The sequence below is a fragment of the Schistocerca serialis genome, chromosome 1 (assembly GCF_023864345.2).
Source record: "Schistocerca serialis cubense isolate TAMUIC-IGC-003099 chromosome 1, iqSchSeri2.2, whole genome shotgun sequence".
Classification (NCBI taxonomy): domain Eukaryota; kingdom Metazoa; phylum Arthropoda; class Insecta; order Orthoptera; family Acrididae; genus Schistocerca; species Schistocerca serialis.
Genome location: NC_064638.1, coordinates 1,230,246,253 through 1,230,266,825, shown reverse-complemented (window position 1 = coordinate 1,230,266,825; position 20,573 = coordinate 1,230,246,253). Strand labels below are relative to the sequence as shown.

At 44.4% G+C, this 20,573-nt stretch overlaps 1 non-coding gene across 1 annotated transcript; it reads right to left on the bottom strand.

Moving 5' to 3' along the window:
- Nucleotides 1–404: 404 nt before the first annotated feature.
- On the bottom strand, nucleotides 405–479 carry Trnas-aga (transfer RNA serine (anticodon AGA)). The gene has a single exon. It is a non-coding gene; the product is annotated as a tRNA-Ser (tRNA).
- Nucleotides 480–20,573: the final 20,094 nt, after the last annotated feature.

The following is a 20,573-nucleotide window of genomic DNA, read 5'->3' as shown; positions in this document are numbered from 1 at the left end:
GAAAAACTCTGCATAATATTTTCTTTTATAGAGCTGCTTCACCCGAGTTCTTGCGGTTACACGGCAATGATAGTAATTTACATGTGTAAGTGTCTACACCTGTCTACATGTCTAAGTAACAGAACGATGCATCACGAGGGGATTATCCGAATAAGACGGAAATCGGTAGATGTGATACACATGTACAGGCAAACAAATGATTACAGTTTCAGAAAAATTGGATGATTTTTGCAAAAGAAAGAGCTTTACAAATTGAGCGAGTCAATTTATTGCGTTGGTCCATCTCTGGACCTTATACAAGCAGTTATTCTGCTCGGAAGTGATTGATAGAGTTCCCAGAATGAAATTTTCACTCTGCAGCGGAGTGTGCGCTGATTTGAAACTTCCTGGCAGATTAAAACTGAGTGCCGGACCGAGACTCGAACTCGGGACCTTTGCCTTTCTCGGGCAAGTGCTCTACCAACTGAGCTACCCAAGCACGACTCAAGACCAGTCCTCACAATTTTACTTCCGCCCGTACCTCGTCTCCTACGCTCCAAACTTCACAGAAGTTCTCCTGCGAAACTTGCAGGACTAGCTCTACTAGAAGAAAGGATATTGCAGAGACATGGCTTAGCCACAGCTTGGGAGTTGTTCCCAGAACGAGTTCGAGACACAGTTTTAATCCGCCAGGAACTTTCATTGATAGAGTTGTTGGATGTCCTCCTCAGGGATAGAAAAATTCTGTCCAAAAGGCGCGTCTGATCATCAAAATCCCAAACTGATTGGAAGGCCCTGCCATAACGCTCCAAACGTTGTCAGTTGGGGAGAGATCCAGTGACCTTGCTGACCAAGGCAGAGTTTGGCGAGCGCGAGGACAAGTAGCAGAAACTCAGGCCGCTTGCGGACGTGCATTATCTTGCTGAAATGGAAGTCCCGGATTGCTTGTCTTGAAGGGCAACGCTGTGCTGTCAGGGCGCCGCGGATAACGACCATAGGGGTCCTGCTATGAAATGAAATTCCACCTCCGACCATCACTACTGGTAGTTCAAATGGTTAAAATGGCTCTGAGCACTATGGGACTTAACATCTGAGGTCATCATTCCCCTAAACTTAGACCTACTTAAACCTAACTAACCTAGGGACATCACAAACATCCATGCCCGAGGCAGGATTCGAACCTGCGACTGAAGCAGCAGCGCATTTCCGGACTGAAGCGCCTAGGACCGCTCGGTCACAGCGGCCGGCTACTACTTGTTGTCAGACAGTATGGTGGCGACAATTCGGTTAGTATCCTACCGCTGTCCGGCGAGCCTCCAGACACGTCTTCGGCCTGGACTGTCATTCATTGAAGTAGAATTGTCTTCAGTGATGAGTTCCGATTCAAACTGAGCCCAGATGACCAGCGTAGATGTGACAGTTGAGCGAGGGATGTTTATCTTCTGTGTTTGGCGAGCCGTACGTCGACGATATTCTGGTCCCGCTTCCTTGCCTCTCATTGCAAACCATTCTGGGATTATGTTTCAGCAAGGTAATGCCCATTAGCCCACGGTGAGATCTTCTACTGCCTATCTTCGTTCTTTCCAAACCCTACCTTGTCCAACAGGGTCGCCGGATCTCTCTCCGATACAGAATGTTTGGAGCGTTAATGGCAGAGCCCTCTAATCAGCTCAAGATAGTTCAAATGGCTCTGAGCACTATGGGACTTAATATCTGAGGTCATCAGTCCCCTAGAACTTAAAACTACTTAAACCTAACTAACCTAAGGACATCACACACGTCCATGCCCGAATCAGGATTCGAACCTGCGATTGTAGCAGTCGCGCGGTTCCGGACTGAGCGCCTAGATCAGCCCAAGAGTTTGACGATCTAACGCGCCAGTTTGCATAAAATTTGGAGTACATCCGACAGTTGTGTCAATCAATGGTATCCGAATAACTGCTTGCATAAGGGCCAGAGGTGGACCATTCTGAGCCGGCCACTGTGGCTGAGGGGTTCTAGGCGCTTCAGTCTAGAACCGCGCTGCTGCTACGGTCGCAGGTTCGAATCCTGCCTCGGGCATGGATTTGTTTCATGTCCTTAGGTTAGTTAGGTTTAAGTAGTTCTAAGTTCTAGGGGACCGATGACGTCAGATGTTAAGTTCCATAGTACTTAGAGCCATTTGAACCTTTTTTTTCTGCAACATTTGTAATGACTCTTCGTTCGCTTGGAGAAATACAAGTTAAGTAAATCTTCTGTCTATTGTGTTAACTTGTTCATTAATAATTTCTGCTCCTCTCCAGATTTTCTACGCCGACACCATTCTGTAGCTCAACACTCTTACAGCTGTGTACGAAGTCGTGCACACCACCACCTTGGGACTGTTCTGCAAGGTAACGCGAATTCCCCAAAAGCTTCACGAAGACCTTGATCATGCCCTCTTACTATACGTCCTCTGGCATATTCAGTTTTTTTCATCTTCATTGTCCTTTTTTCGAAAACATTCTGACAACAGAACATTACACAGTCCCTAATATAGATTGAATCTTACACGGAAGATTACAGCAACCAGCTACTTCTTATAATGCTATTTATTTACATAAATAGCGCCGTTACCGGTTTAGAACCGACAGTTTCATCTTTAGACGGCTAGTTCACGTTTTAAATTACGTTTTGAGTTTTGTTTCCCCATCTGACGAAATTTCCTTGGGGTGGAGATGCCCTGCAACCAAAACAAGATTTGAGACAGAGTCTTTTTAATCGTAATTGTGCATCGCGAAGAATTAAATGGTATAGACAAATTATTATCGTAAAATGGAATATGTTTCGGATACTTACAACGAAGAATCCGCGCCGTTACGTTCCAGTGCAGGTTGTTTATCATCTTGCAGCATCTAAAACTGTATAACGCACTTTTTGTGTATAGATATACATATAATGTAACGCACCACTCACACACTTAGATGTTTCGTCACATGGAGGTATGCATACAAAGATGACGATGTTACCATAACAATGCCAAAGACTTCCACTCTCAGAGATATTTCATTAAGTACATGCATGTGACAGTAGATATTTACAAATTGCTAATGTTACGTTACTTACTATTTACATTCAAAGATAACTGATTAAAATTAAGATAAACAAATAAAGCAGTCAGTGTTACTGCAGTGGTATTACGCAAATATTATGGAACAAAAGTAAATGATAAGGGCGAGACATACATAAATAAATGTTACAACTATGGACATATTATGGCATACAGTAGAAGCACAGTAAATGGGTTGGGATTGATGTGCGTATATAATTATTACAAAAGTGGGCTTTTTTATTTTTTACTTTCAATTGGAAAGCAGATGAATGAAAATTTGAAGAAAGGCTGCATTGGCTAACTCGGTCTGTTCATTGAGGAGATTTTGTGGTGATTTGTTTTTACGTACATATATTTCAGTCTCCTCAAGCAAATTCATAAGGCTACCTTTCTCAGCATGGTACAGTATTTGTACATGGTCTTCAGTGCTCTTTATCCCATGGCTGTTGGTAGTTGTGTGCATGGAAAATGTGGATTTTGAAATTTTCTTCAAACTAATGGCATGTATATGCTCTTTGAACCGTGTCTCAATGCTTCTTCCAGTTTGTCCTATATAGTAAGAGGGGCAACTCTGAGAGCTGAGTTTGTAAATGCCAGATTTGTTTTGTATGAGGGGGTTGTTATTTTTTAAGTTGTGGACTGCTAACTGCTGGAGTTTGTTGTTTCTGTGGAAGCTTATTGTAATGTTTGTGTTTTTAAATAGGTTGCTTATTTTATAGGATATACTCCCTAAGAAAACCGAAAAACCCTATGGACGTGTGTTAGAATTTCGATCGTTACGGAACGGGAGCGAGTTCAAGACTACACACGTCCATGGACAGGTACGAAGACAAGTGTGAATATTACTTATCGAAATGCTGTGAAGGCGCTGTGGTGGACGGAATAAGAGTGACGCAGATGACTGATCCACTCCACAAGAAGTCTGGGGTTCTCCAACAGACGACAGCACTGTGACATTTGACCGAAGCAACAGCTGCAAGTATGTCCAGTGTGCAAGTGTATGTTGGGTCAGTGAGCTGTCGTGGGGCCGCGTGAAAGTCGTACTTGTGTTTTTTAATTGAGGACGTCCCTTGCGTCCATGAGTAACAACATGCCGCATACGTTCACCCGTGCAGAACACTCGGACATCTTGTTTGTGTTTCTGTACAGATACTGTAATGGCAATGCCCTTGCGGCTGTGAAAGTATACCAGAGACGTTTCTCTCATTTCCCAGGGTTTTTCAAACATTGCATTGTCTCAAGCACTAGGCAGTGTATACGTAACATCAGAACATTAGACTATACTGTCAGTTGAGGAGAAGGACTACGTTATTGCAATGATACGACGGAGTTTCCCTACCAGTATACAGCTCATTAGCCGTCAGCTCGATATTCCACGAAACTGAGTGTGGCTTACGTCACATTCTGAGGGCTTGTACCCATTGTACACTACTGGCCATTAAAATTGCTACACCAAGAAGAAATGCAGATGATAAACGGGTATTCATTGGACAAATATATTATACTAGAACTGACATGTGATTACATTTTCACGCAATTTGGGTGCATAGATCATAAGAAATCAGTACCCAGAACAACTACCTCTGGCAGTAATAACGGCCTTGATACCCTGGGCATTGAGTCAAACAGAGCTTGAATGGCGTGTACAGGTACAGCTGCCCATGCAGCTTCAACACGAACCACAGTTCATCAAGAGTAGTGACTGGCGTATTGTGACGAGCCAGTTGCTCGGCCACCATTGACCAGACGTTTTCAATTGGTGAGAGATATGGAGAACGTGCTGGCCAAGGTAGCAGTTGAACATTTTCTGTAGCCAGAAAGGCCTGTACAGGACCTGCAACATGCGGTCGTGCATTATCCTGCTGAAATGTAGGGTTTCGCAGGGATCGAATGAAGGGTAGAGCCACGGGTCGTAACCCACCTAAAATGTAACGTCCACTGTTCAAAGTGGCGTCAATGCGAACAAGAGGTGAGCGAGACGTGTAACCAATGGCACCCCAAAACATAACGCCGGGTGATACGGCAGTATGGCGATACAAATACACGCTTCCAATGTGCTTTCACGGCGATGTCGCCAAACACGGGTGCGACCATCATGAAGCTGTAAACAGAACCTGGATTCATCCGAAAAAATGACGTTTTGCCATTCGTGCATCCAGGTTCGTCGTTGAGTACACCATCGCAGGCGCTCCTGTCTGTGATGCAGCGTCAAGGGTAACCGCCATGGTCTCCGAGCGGATATTCCATGCTGCTGCAAACGTCGTCGAACTGTTCGTGCAGATGGTTGTTGTCTTGCAAACGTTCCCATCTGTTGACTCAGGGATCGAGACGTGGCTGCACGATCCGTACAGTTATGGGGATAAGATGCCTGTCATCTCGACTGCTAGTGATACGAGGCCGTTGGGATCCAGCACGGCGTTCCGTATTACCCTCCTGAACCCACCGATTCCATATTCTGCTAACTGTCATTGGATCTCGACCAACGCGAGCAGCAATGTCGCGTTACGATAAACCGCAATCGTGACAGGCTACATCCGACCTTTGTCAAAGTCGGAAACCTGATGGTACGCATTTCTCCTCCTTACACGAGGCATCACAACAACGTTTCACCAGGCAACGCCGGTCAACTGCCGTTTGTGTGTGAGAAATCGGTTGGAAACTTTCCTCATGTCAGCCCGTTATAGGTGTCGCCACCAGCGCCAACCTTGTGCGAATGCTTTGAAAATCTAATCATTTGCATATCACAGCATCTTCTTTCTGTCGGTTAAATTTCGCATCTGTAGCACGTCATCTTCGTGGTGTAGCAATTTTAACGGCCAGTAGTGAATGTGCAGCCCGCGCAACATTTGCATCCGGGTGACGCAGCAAGGAGACAATATCTTTGTGAGTTGTTGGCTGTGTACAGAGGCGTCATGCAGCGAACTTATTTACAGATGAGGCTACATTAACACGCAGTGAGCACCCACAGTTCTCATACATGGGCGATGGAAGACTCACACCACACAAGATTCGTAGTCAGGTTCTCAATGAACTTCTGGTGTGGCATGATTGATGACGTGGTGATGGCAGCAAGTTCCTGCCAAATCGTAAGACAACCGCAGCATACACACATTTCCTGAGAGAAGACCGACCAGATTCCCTCAGGAGTGGGTTGGCTGTGGTGGACTCATTAGCTGGTCTGCCAAATCACCCGATCTAGCCACATTAGACTTCCGTTTCTGGGGCTGGTTGAAGGCTGTGTATACGCTATGAAGGTGGGTACACGTGAAGAACTTGTCGCTCATATCACCGACGCTGTTGCCCGCCTTAAAGCCCGCCGAGATAACTTTCGATGTACCATGTGCAACTCAACACACTCTCCAACACATTGACAAGCTGCACTGAAATGGGTGGGGAACTTTCTGAACACTTCTTGTAGGATGGATCAGTCATTTGTCCCACCATTATTCTGTCCACCACAGCGCCTACACAGAATATCTACATCTACATCTACATTTATACTCCACAAGGCACCCAAAGGTGTGTGGCGGAGGGCACTTTACGTGCCACTGTCATTACCTCCCTTTTCTGTTCCAGTCGCGTATGGTTTGCGGGAAGAGCGACTGCCGGAAAGCCTCCGTGCGCGCTCTAATGTCTCTAATTTTACATTCGTGATCTCCTCGGGAGGTATAAATAGGGGGAAGCAATGTATTCGATACCTCATCCAGAAACGTACCCTCTCGAAACCTGGCGAGCAAGCAACACCGCGATGCAGAGCGCCTGTCTTGCAGAGTCTGCCACTTGAGTTTGCTAAACAGCTCCATAACGCTATCACACTTACCAAATAACCCTGTGACGAAACGCGCCCCTCTTCTTTGGATCTTCTCTATCTCCTCCGTCAACCCGATCTGGTACGGATCCCACACTGATGAGCAATACACAGGTATAGGTCGAACGAGTGTTTTGTAAGCCACCTCCTTTGTTGATGGAGTACATTTTCTAAGGACTCTCCCAATGAATCTCAACCTGGTACCCGCCTTACCAACAATTAATTTTATATGATCATTCCACTTCAAATCGTTCCGCACGCATACTCCCAGATATTTTACAGAAGTAACTGCTACCAGTGTTTGTTCCGCTATCATATAATCATACAATAAAGGATCCTTCTTTCTATGTATTCGCAATACATTACATTTGTCTATGTTAAGGGTCAGTTGCCACTCCCTGCACCAAGTGCCTATCCGCTGCAGATCTTCCTGCATTTCGCTACAATTTTCTAATGCTGGAACTTCTCTGTATACTACAGCATCATCCGCGAAAAGCCGCATGGAACTTCCGACACTATCTACTATTTCTGTAAGTAACATTCGCACCTGTCTTCATAATGATTCATGGATATGTGTAGACTTCAACCCGCTCCAGTTCAATAATTATCGAAAATCGGACACATGTCCATAAGTCTTTATCGGTTTATTTCCACATGTAGAATTACCTCACAAATTATGTGACATTCCTCCTAAACCATACCGAGCGAGGTGGCGCAGTGGTTAGCACCCTGGACTCGCATTCGGAAGGACATTGGTTCAATCCCGCGTCCGGCCATCCTGACTCAGGTTTTCCATGATTTCCCTAAATCGCTCCAGGCAAATGCCGGAATGGTTCCTTTGAAAGGGCACTGCCGACTTCCTTCCCCGTCCTTCCCTAATCCGATGAGACCGATGACCTCGCCTCGCAGTTTGGTCTCTTCCCCCCAAACAACCCAACCAACCAACCTCCTGAACCACCTTGCATATGCCCTTGACCTAGCTTCTACCAATCTCCCTTGACGTTTTCTTTTTCCTTTGTTTTAAAAGCGATTATAAATGAGGATTACTGCTAAATGTATCTGGTGGCTCGTGAAGTTAATGCTACGACACGATACCGCCATTTTCAGAAGGTGATGCTGCACGATATTTAATAAATGTGAGCTACAACAATATTTTGAATTATATCTACGCTCAAGAAACGATATTTTTAGTTCTGCTTCCTAGGAGATCACGAATCTATGCTCTTACCTACTTTTGTAAGATGCATTTGTGCACATTTTGTTTATTTTTTCTGGGTATACACCACCGCCTCCACAAACTGTACTGAGTAAAAGCTCAAAACTGAGCAGTGGTGCTTCGTAAGGTACTCACTTAAACTGTGTTGTGAATATGACTTCCTTTGTACCTTCTTTCATCTGATTGTAAAATTGAGGGAATAAAGATAACCCATTGCCCCCTGTTCAATATAAAGTTGAGGCAAAAAACGCATACTAATTTATATTTCTCTTGATCATCTAATCACTCGTGTTTATCAGTGTGCTTAGGATAACGACGAAATGTTTACAGAATAACTCGATAAACATGTGAAAAAAATACCAGTATTCGTAGTAGAACGCTGCACGTATGAAATATTGTCCAAGATCAACTGTTCCAGCAGAAAACTGTGAAAACTAAGTACCGCCTATTGCGACCCGACGTGCAAACATGAAAGCTGTGTTTCTCCTGAGAAGTGAGCCAATAAAGAGACGTTCACAGAACATATGTAGTGCGGAACATGCTCTCCGAAGGCTGCTTTGGTTTCTGCAGCGTAACTTGTATCGTCTCCTAAATCAACAGACAGAAAACAGTCGTCGTGCAACAAGGAAATGATTGACATTGCGCTTGTTATGGAGTTGTGCTCTCCAGTGAAAAGCGAAGCATCGGGCTGTATAAACTTCTTCGCTGCGCGACGCTGACGGAAAGAATTTTCATCTGTGCTTTTCTTCCGGCTGAATGGCAGGAATATATCGGCTGGGATCTGCGGCAGGGGCAGACAGACGGGCTCATAAATCAAATAAGCTCGCCATATATCTGCTGAGGGAATCTGTGTTCGGCCGACAGCGCCAGATGTCTCTACTGACGACCGGCGGTATCCAGCGATGCGTCTGACAATGGTTCGCTTTCTCTTTTCCCCCACAGCTTCTGGTCTTTCTCTGTCTCTGACTCACTTGCGTGTCTGCTGGTGTGAGGTGTATGCGTTTGTTTGTATGTGTGTGTGTGTGTGTGTGTGTGTGTGTGTGCATACACAAATTTGCCTTATTGTCTGAAGTCAGCCCAGCGTTTTCAGCCCTTCACTCATCGCAAAGGTGCCTTTAACTCCAACTTCATCTACCACTTGTCGAGCAACGAAACCCTAATTCGCATTCGCAAATCTTTTATTCGCATCGGCGTGTGCATCTGTGAATATTATAATACCGTAAACCCGTTCACTACTGTACAGGCGGTAGGTTTGAGGTTGGTCTGGATTTTCTTCTTCTGAAGTCGGACCTTGTAATTCATTTTACACAGTCTAAGAACGTAAATACTAATCATCATCCCGTTTCAATATACCATAGTCTGTCATATTTGTCGTACGCTCTCGAAGTTATAGCTTGCTGCCATCAGTAATAAAACCGACTGTGTGAAAACTTTTGCAGAATATTTCGTCAACAATGGGAAGCCAAATGAAATCGCATTAGAAATTGTCGTCACATCTTACACATTGTTAAATGTTAGGCATACAATTGTACATTAGTTCAGTGCAATGTTGTGAGGTGCTTAATTTCTGCACTTTTCAATCTACTACCTTTACAATTTCCACTTGTTATATTTTTTAAAGATAAGTATGGAAGCATCATTAATTTTATACCGTTATTTACGTCGTATGTCATAAACAAACGGGGACCAGAAACTGAAGGGAAGATTTCAATGAATGGAATGGAAGGACCCTTCATTACGTAAGGAACCTCTGTTAATGTAAAGGAAACCGGAAGGTCTCAGAACCTAGGCAGGTGCTGGTACGACGGGAGCTCGATGTGCACGTAATGTGCAAAAGCCAGAAATGCGGCCATCTCACAATCCATAGCCCTTGCAGATATCGACATCGATTTTACCCTCTCCATGATACTGCTAAGTGTAGGCAGTAGACGGATATGAGAAACACGGCAACGTGATAATACACACTGGAAATAAAAAGGTATGCCGTAATGTGTGAGTAAGAACTACTACTTAAAATTGTCATTACTGTCGATAACTTGTAACGCAATAACATACGCAGGTACACCGGCAGATACCAGCACCACATATACATACAATGAATCGCCAAAGAGAGGCAAGAGGCATGCGTATTGAAATACAGAGATATACAGGGTGTTACAAAAAGGTACGGCCAAACTTTCAGGAAACATTCCTCACACACAAAGAAAGAAAATATGTTATGTGGACATGTGTCCGGAAACGCTTACTTTCCATGTTAGACCTCATTTTATTACTTCTCTTCAAATCACTTTAATCATGGAATGGAAACACACAGCAACAGAACGTACCAGCGTGACCTCAAACACTTTGTTACAGGAAATGTTCAAAACGTCCTCCGCTAGCGAGGATACATGCATCCACCCTCCGTCGCATGGAATCCCTGATTCGCTGATGCAGCCCTGGAGAATGGCGTATTGTATCACAGCCGTCAACAATACGAGCACGAAGAGTCTCTACATTTGGTACCGGGGTTGCGTAGACAAGAGCTTTCAAATGCCCCCATAAATGAAAGTCAAGAGGGTTGAGGTCAGGAGAGCGTGGAGGCCATGGAATTGGCCCGCCTCTACCAATCCATCGGTCACCGAATCTGTTGTTCAGAAGCGTACGAACACTTCGACTGAAATGTGCAGGAGCTCCATCGTGCATGAACCACATGTTGTGTCGTACTTGTAAATGCACATGTTCTAGCAGCACAGGTAGAGTATCCCGTATGAAATCATGATAACGTGCTCCATTGAGCGTAGGTGGAAAAACATGGGGCCAATCAAGACATCACCAACAATGCCTGCCCAAACGTTCACAGAAAATCTGTGTTGATGACGTGATTGCACAATTGCGTGCGGATTCTCGTCAGCCCACACATGTTGATTGTGAAAATTTACAATTTGATCACGTTGGAATGAAGCCTCATCCGTAAAGAGAACATTTGCACTGAAATGAGGATTGACACATTGTCGGATGAACCATTCGCAGAAGTGTACCCGTGGAGGCCATTCAGCTGCTGATAGTGCCTGCACACGCTGTACATGGTACGGAAACAACTGGTTCTCCCGTAACACCCTCCATACAGTGACGTGGTCAACGGTACCTTGTACAGCAGCAACTTCACTGACGCTGACATTAGGGTTATCGTCAACTGCACGAAGAATTGCCTCGTCCATTGCAGGTGTTCTCGTCGTTCTAGGTCTTCCCCAGTCGCGAGTCATAGGCTGGAATGTTCCGTGCTCACTAAGACGCCGATCAATTGCTTCGAACGATTCCTATCGGGACACCTTCGTTCTGGAAATCTGTCTCGATGCAAACGTACCGCGCCACGGCTATTGCCCCGTGCTAATCCATACATCAAATGTGCATCTGCTAACACCGTATTTGTAACCATTGCACAGACAGAAAAACCACGTTCGTGATGAACACTAACCTGTCGATGCTACGTACTGATGTGCTTGATGCTAGTACTGTGGAGCAATGAGTCGCATGTCAACACAAGCACCGAAGTCAATATTACCTTCCTTCAATTGTGCCAACTGGCGATGAATCGAGAAGTACGGTACATACTGACGAAACTAAAATGAGCTCTAACATGGAAATTAAGCGTTTCCGGACACATGTCCACATAACATCTTTTCTTTATTTGTGTGTGAGGAATGTTTCCTGAAAGTTTGGCCGTTCCTTTTTGTAACACCCTGTATAAACAGGCACAGTACGGCGCTGCGGTCGGCAACGCCTTCATAAGACATCAAGTGTCTGGCGAAGTTGTTAGATCGTTTACTGCTGCTACAATGGCCGGTTATCAGGATTTAACTGAGTTTGAACGCGGTGCTACAGTCGACGCACGAACGATGCGGCACACAATAAAGTGCGGAATTTTCCGTACGACCATTTCACGAGTGTTCCGTGAATATCTGTAATCCGATAAAACATTAAATCTTCGACATCGCTTCGGCAGGAAAAAGATCGTACAAGAACGGGACCAAAAACGACTGAAGATAATTGTTCAACATGACAGAAGTGCAACCCTTCCGCAAATCCCTGCAGATTTCAATGCTGGGCCATCAACAAGTGTCAGCGTGCGAACTACACTCCTGGAAATTGAAATAAGAACACCGTGAATTCATTGTCCCAGGAAGGGGAAACTTTATTGACACATTCCTGGGGTCAGATACATCACATGATCACACTGACAGAACCACAGGCACATAGACACAGGCAACAGAGCATGCACAATGTCGGCACTAGTACAGTGTATATCCACCTTTCGCAGCAATGCAGGCTGCTATTCTCCCATGGAGACGATCGTAGAGATGCTGGATGTAGTCCTGTGGAACGGCTTGCCATGCCATTTCCACCTGGCGCCTCAGTTGGACCAGCGTTCGTGCTGGACGTGCAGACCGCGTGAGACGACGCTTCATCCAGTCCCAAACTTGCTCAATGGGGGACAGATCCGGAAATCTTGCTGGCCAGGGTAGTTGACTTACACCTTCTAGAGCACGTTGGGTGGCACGGGGTACATGCGGACGTGCACTGTCCTGTTGGAACAGCAAGTTCCCTTGCCGGTCTAGGAATGGTAGAACGATTGGTTCGATGACGGTTTGGATGTACCGTGCACTATTCAGTGTCCCCTCGACGATCACCAGTGGTGTACGGCCAGTGTAGGAGATCGCTCCCCACACCATGATGCCGGGTGTTGGCCCTGTGTGCCTCGGTCGTATGCAGTCCTGATTGTGGCGCTCACCTGCACGGCGCCAAACACGCATACGACCATCATTGGCACCAAGGCAGAAGCGACTCTCATCGCTGAAGACGACACGTCCCTCCATTCACGCCTGTCGCGACACCACTGGAGGCGGGCTGCACGATGTTGGGGCGTGAGCGGAAGACGGCCTAACGGTGTGCGGGACCGTAGCCCAGCTTCATGGAGACGGTTGCGGATGGTCCTCGCCGATACCCCAGGAGCAACAGTGTCGCTAATTTGCTGGGAAGTGGCGGTGCGGTCCCCTACGGCACTGCGTAGGATCCTACGGTCTTGGCGTGCATCCGTGCGTCGCTGCGGTCCGGTCCCAGGTCGAAGGGCACGTGCACCTTCCGCCGACCACTGGCGACAACATCGATGTACTGTGGAGACCTCACGCCCCACGTGTTGAGCAATTCGGCAGTACGTCCACCCGGCCTCCCGCATGCCCACTATACGCCCTCGCTCAAAGTCCGTCAACTGCACATACCGTTCACGTCCACGCTGTCGCGGCATGCTACCAGTGTTAAAGGCTGCGATGGAGCTCCGTATGCCACGGCAAACTGGCTGACACTGACGGCGGCGGTGCACAAATGCTGCGCAGCTAGCGCCATTCGACGGCCAACACCGCGGTTCCTGGTGTGTCCGCTGTGCCGTGCGTGTGATCATTGCTTGTACAGCCCTCTCGCAGTGTCCGGAGCAAGTATGGTGGGTCTGACACACCGGTGTCAATGTGTTCTTTTTTCCATTTCCAGGAGTGTGTTTGCATGACTCCACGGACCCTGCATGTCAGTAGGGTACTGTTCAAGCTGGTGGAGCCTCTGTAAAGGTGTGGGGCGTGTGCAGTTGGAGCAATATGGGATCACTGATACGTCTCTGAGAGGTGACACGTAAGTAAGCATGCTGTCTGATCACCTGCATCCATTCATGTCCATTGTGCATTCCGACAATGTGGCTCCAGGAACACTCTTCTGAGTTTGAACACTTCCGCTGGCCATCAAGCTCCCCAATCATGAACATTACTGAGCATATCTGGAATGCATTTCAACGTGCAGTTTAGAAGAGATCTCCAACCCTTCGTAGTCTTTTGATTTATGGACAGCCCTTCACGATTTAAAGTGTCAATTCCATCTAGAATTGCTTAAGACATTAGTCGAGTGCATGCCACGTCGTAATGTGGCACTTCTGCGTGGTAGAAGTACCAGTTTGTTTGGCTCTTCAGTGTATATATTCGCTCAGACTACTACCTGTGGGATCCACGCGAAGGACTGCCTTTGAGAGACGAATGTGACTGATTTTGGAGGTAGAGACCAAAGGTGGAGCAGATCTCGACGATTGCTAATAAAAATTCCAAGAATTTTGACTTCACAAATTTTAAAAGAAAATGTACTCGAGATTATATCTCTGTTTTATAGCAGTTAAGTTAGGTATCATGTTTCTGAATCTGTGTACGATGATGGTTCAAAGAAGGGGGACTCCCTTGGTTGTTCAGTCATGCGCTCCAAAAGTGTCTTCGGTATTCACCTTACAGTTTCATGCAGTTCTAAAGTCAGTGGAGAATCTTTCTCATGTGTTACGACTTCCTTTGTGCCCTACTGGCACTGCAAGAAATAGTCCTAGCGGAAAAATGACGCAAAATATATCGCTCACCCCCTTCTCCTCCATCAACAGAAGGGGACATGTCCCGTCCTACTATGTATTGGGGAAGGTGGCAATGATGGGAAATGAGCAATCAGAACAGGAACCAAGAAGGCCAATGAGGAACAAGACGTGACACAATTTGCCGTTGTTCTGCAGACTGTCGTTACGATTTTGAGTCAGACAGCAATGGCAGACAATAAAGTGTGGTCCGTAAAGCAAAACATCCGGCCGGGGAGTGCCTCACATCAGACACTCCAGTGTGTTGTCTTTTCGTATCTCTTGTAATTTAGTAAAGACCTTTTAATATCCCTCTATCATCTATTGTAATGGCTACAAGTATAATCCACCTCAATTTCACGTTCAATATTGTCAAAGTAATTCGTTACACATGTATTTCAGTAAAATTCTTATTGCTATTTAACACGATATTGTCCCATACGCAATATATCTAAAACTTTTGGACAGGATGTTCCATGGCATCCACTGATTTCTAAATGCAATTAAATGAAAAACTGGGGGAGACAGGTGTTAAGTGAGGCCCTATAGTCTTCTTAGTGCTCTTTGGGAGGAAATATTCTTGGACCATACTGAAAACTTTTTTGAATAAAGAAACTTCGAGTGAAACTGTTAGATACTGGTTCAGATATATAGATACTAACAGTTACAGATACGGTAATACCTCCTTGCTCACAACATCCAGTAACCCACAAACATGCAGCTTCCCACTCGTCGGCGTATTGTCTCGTATCTGTTTTCATGTCCAAAGAAGTTATCACAACAGAGTTATACACAGTAAAATTTGTAACCTCAACCAGTGGCTATAGTCTTGTCCCTATGACCACATCTTGCATAGGAAACGAAAACAGATACTTAAACCCCTCCTCTGTGGCCCCTCTGCTGCTCATTTCAGTGTGTGCTGGAAGAAGTATAAAACGCTACACCTAGGACAGATATCGCAGAGTGCAGCAAAAATACGGAAATCCTGCAACTATAGGGTTTCCAAGGGACACTACAGCTCATTGGTTTTTCAGTACTAAAGATAACACCCAATTACTATCAAATAGAGGGTTACATACAACTTCTTGTCCTGTATGTGGTAAGTATTATACTGGTTAATCAAGCAGAGACATAGCAACTAGGCTGGCGAACATGAACGCAGCTGTAAGTTGCAAAATAATGACTCCACGTTTGATGAGGATGTACTAAGTGTGGTCCACAGTCTAATGTCTTTCACTCAGTAAACAAAGGCTAAAACTTAACTTGATGGGAGCCTTGGAAAGCAACAAATGTCTGCCCACAGTCCTGATTTAACATTAAATGATCAAACACTGCTCAATACTTACCCTCTTCTAAACTTCACTAGATCCCCTCAGTTTTTCATAACTTCCCATACTGTTTCTTTCTATTCCTCCATTTTCTTATACTGATTAATTAATCTTTTATTGTAGTTGCCTATATTCTTCATTAAGTCTGTTGTTACAACTGCCAGTTCTGCCTTTACACTGTCTCTGTACCACTTTCTGTAGGGAATACCTCTTCGAGTTATTCTTTAGTAGACTTGTCATGTCAAGTCCAGGATGCTGCTCCAGGCGGGTGTAAAATGCACGTGCGCAGTGGAAAATATTCAACGCTAAATTATGATTTGGCCCTTTCTGACTACCCCGTGAAGCAGATATTAGTATCTCTTAATGCTCTTTAACATCTAAAGTACCTCAGCTTAAATGAATGATTAAAGCAACTCATATTACTAAATGATAAACGTTGTTTCTTATTATACATTTATTTTAGATTAAAAAAGAACCCTTTACTACAGATCTCTGTATTTCCTAACTAAAATTTCTGATCAATTGCCCAACTCTGCTCCTTTCTATTGCCACGCGATCTAACATAAATAACGCGAAATGACTGACATCAGCTACGTACCAAATACCAGAAGACGCTACTTTTAAAGACGATTTACGATGGTGTGGAACCTCAGTGGAAATAAACTAGAGTGATCACACTTGTTTAGCTTTAGAGCCCTAATAATCCGAAGCAGTTAGCAATATCACCAGATGTACTGCGACCGGTTCGTCGGAGTGATGGTTGTTGTGCACTTCTGCGACGATGGAAAAACTCCAGCCACAAAAATAAAACTCTTTCACACACTAGGACAGCAGAAGGCGGTCCTCTAACTAATATACTCTAATAGTATCTTCTCCTCTCTGTGTTCTACAGACGAGAAACACGAACTCCCAGCCACAAGGACGGAGTTCAAATAACGTCTCAGCGTAAGTATAGGCAGAAGAAGTGCTCTCAACCACTGAACGCTGTGTACTCGACAACTTCCAACCCGGAGGTGAAGCCCAGAATCGTATAAGTTCCCAACACTACAGTGCCTAAGCGTTCTAAGTATAACTCTCCTGAGAGCAAAGACAGCAAGTCCGTCTCTGAGCGACCGTCACATATGGCCGCTCAAAACCGAAGACCTTACCTCTCCACCGCTGACTTCCCAGCAAGACTCATCTCCCCTCCCTCGTAGCTGCAGAAGGTGAATCATATTCTCGAAACCCCGGAATATTCTCCTTCTCTGCAGATTCTTCTGCCTGCCATTTCATCTCCACTGGCGTTCCAGCCTGTGCTAATATGGGCAATCGCTCATAACGCCGTTTCGATAATAAAGACACTCCGTCACTTTTCATGCAAAAGCATTAACAATTATTTACTAGGCGTACGTGACAATGTCAGTCTCTTTAAATATTCATATATACGATGCACAAACTATCAAATGATACCTAATTGTGGTTGTAGATCACGGCAAAGTATGTAGGTGAGTGCTTGTAGGGTGCGAAATTATAGCCATCTTACACAAGTACAAATGTATTGTAAACTGTTATATAGGCAATGTTTTTAGAGATTAGGGTTGACGTATCTCTGGTCTACTTCCTTTGCATAAGGATCAGCCAAATGAAAACGATACAGCTGAAAAAAATAACTAAAGCGTTTATTACTTCGAAAGTAATCATCAGACAGTTTATACTCTTATCCCGCTGTGAGACAAGACAGGAAGTGCCTTTATGGAAAAATGTTTGCTGTTGCGTAACAAAACTTGATTGTAGCAAGGCGTGTACTTCTTCGCCCGAAGCAAATCTACGGCTACGTGTGTGTTACTTGAAGACTCCAAAAATGTGGAAATCGCACGGCGAGAAAACACGACTGTACGGATGATGCGTAAGGGCTTCCCAGCGAAACATTTGCAACGAACTTGGCAACATGCGAGGCTGCCCCGTGCGGCCGAAGTGGTTTATGCAGCATCTCCTTCATTCGTTTTGTAAATAAATAGCGTCTTTCTTGCTGCAATGTATTTTATTACATCCAGACGCGTTTCGCCCTTTAAGGCATCTTCAGTGAAATTGTTCTTGACGTTTTTAGTTGACATCTGCGTTTCCTCTTTTCTGGTCCCATGCTGGAGGTCGCACTATAACTGTACTTCTGAAATATAAGCACGTTTTCATGTCACGAACATTTTTCTTCACAAATTTCATATTGTTTGCGCTAACTGCTTTGGATCACTTGTTATTCTACAGTCACCAGTTGTAGATATTTTACAAAAACTGTGATTTAATGTCGTAACTATTGTGTGTTCATTTTAAGTCTCTTCCTGTTCAGTGTATTACTACCTGTTTGGTTTGTTATTACTGTGTGTTCAATTTTGTAGCTTTTCTTCACCTTTGTAACAAACCAAACCGGAAGAGACTTAAAGTGAGCACACATTAGTTACGACTTTAAATCAGTTTTCGGTAAAATATCTACAACTAGTGACAGAAGAGTGACAGTGCTAAACAGCAAATAGCGCAAAAATATGAAAATTGTGAAAAAAAATCGTAACATGAAAGCGTGCTTATGTTTCGTAAGTAAAGTTATAGTGAGACCTCCAGCGTGTGACCAGAAGAGAGAAAAGGCAACTGTACACGCAAAGAACTATTTCACCGAAGATGTCTTAAACTAAAAGGGGAAACGGGTCTGGAGAAGCTAAAATACATTCCAGCAATAAAAGGCGGATTTTATTTACAAAACGAATATTTCTGTGCCTGATGCGGATCATGGCCAAGCAAACTACCTGTGCATTGTTGAACGGGGATTGGTAAGTCTTGTGTTAGCTGCACCAACTTCGATGAGCTTCTTTCTAAGGTCTCGCTGATATCATCTACATTTTCATCCGATGCAGGTTTTCTACCACAACTTCACTGTCCGTTTACACTCTGAGTGGGTAGGAACTATTCGTACAAGCCTTAATGAGGACTGGTGGGTTCTTTTAAAATTACTGTCATTGCAGTACAGAATAACAGAAACCACAGGTCGCAATGTCTCCTAGATTTGTTAACTACATTTGAAAATCAGCAGGGTTTCATGTCGACACCATGTGAATTGTTGTTGTTGTGGTCTTCAGTACAGAGACTGGTTTGATGCAGCTCTCCATGCTGCTATATCCTGTGCAAGCTTCTTCATCTCCCAGTACCTACTGCAACCTACATCCTTCTGAATCTCTTTAGGGTATTCATCTTTTGGTCTCCCTCTACGATTTTTACCCTCCACGCTGCCCTCCAATGCTAAATTGGTGATCCCTTGATGCCTCAGAATATGCCCTACCAACCGATCCCTTCTTCTACTCACGTTGTGCCACAAATTTCTCTTCTCTTCAATTCTGTTCAGTACCTCCTCATTAGTTATGTGATCTACCCATCTAATCTTCAGCATTCTTCTGTAGCACCATATTTCGAAAGCTTCTATTCTCTTCTTGTCCAAACTATTTATCGTCCATGTTTCACTTCCATACATGGCTACACTCCATACAAATACTTTCAGAAACGACTTCCTGACACTTAAATCTATATTCGATGTTAACAAATTTCTCTTCTTCAGAAACGCTTTCCTTGCCATTGCCAGTCTACATTTTATATCCTCTCTATTTCGGCCATCATCAGTTATTTTGCTGCCCAAATAGCAAAACTCCTTTACTACTTTAAGTGTCTAATTTCCTAATCTAATTCCCTCAGCGTCACCCGACTTAATTCGACTACATTCCATTATTCTTGTTTTGCTATTGTTGATGTTCGTCTTATATCCTCCTTTCGAGACACTGTCCATTCCGTTCAACTGCTCTTCCAAGTCCTTTGCTGTCTCTGACAGAATTACAATGTCATCGGCGAACCTCGAAGTTTTTATTTCTTCTCCATGGATTTTAATACCTACTCCGAATTTTTCTTTTGTTTCTTTCACTGCTTGCTCAATATACAGATTGAATAACATCGCGGAGAGGCTACAACCCTCACTCCCTTCCCAACCACTGCTTCCCTTTCATGTCCCTCAACTCTTATAACTGCCATCTGGTTTCTGTAAAAATTGTAAATAGCTTTTCGCTCCCTGTATTATACCCCTGCCACCTTCAGAATTTGAAAGAAAGTATTCCAGTCAACATCGTCAAAAGCTTTCTCCATGTCTACAAATGCTAGAAACGTAGATTTGCCTTTTCTTAATCTAAGATAAGTTGTACGGTCAGTATTGCCTCACGTTTTCCAACGTTTCTACAGAATCCAAATTGATGTTCCCCGAGGTCGGCCTTTACCAGTTTTTCCATTCGTCTGTAAAGAATTCGCGTTAGTATTTTGCAGCCGTGACTTATTAAACTGTTAGCTCGGTAATTTTCACATCTGTCAACGCCTGCTTTCTTTGGGATTGGAATTATTATATTCTTCTTGAAGTCTGAGGTTATTTCGTCTGTATCATACATCTTGCTCACCAGACGGGAGAGCTTTGACCATGTGAATACCACGCATTATTTTGAAACACGTCAACTAAGCGCAAATTTTCCGTCTCAACTGTAAAACAGATTAGCCTGCGCGAAACGAGTTTTTGAAATTCCGTTACGGAGTGAATCTCTAACCCTTCCCGCACTGTGCGCTTTTAATTATTTGTTTCTTATTCCTAATTTCTGCGCGTTGCCACAACGAGACGTCAAAGCGCGAGTTTCGCATTTAAGTTTGCCGTCCTTTCTTGAGGCCCGTGTACGAAGTTGGTAACGTAATTATTGTGGAGGTTTAGGCCAACTTTG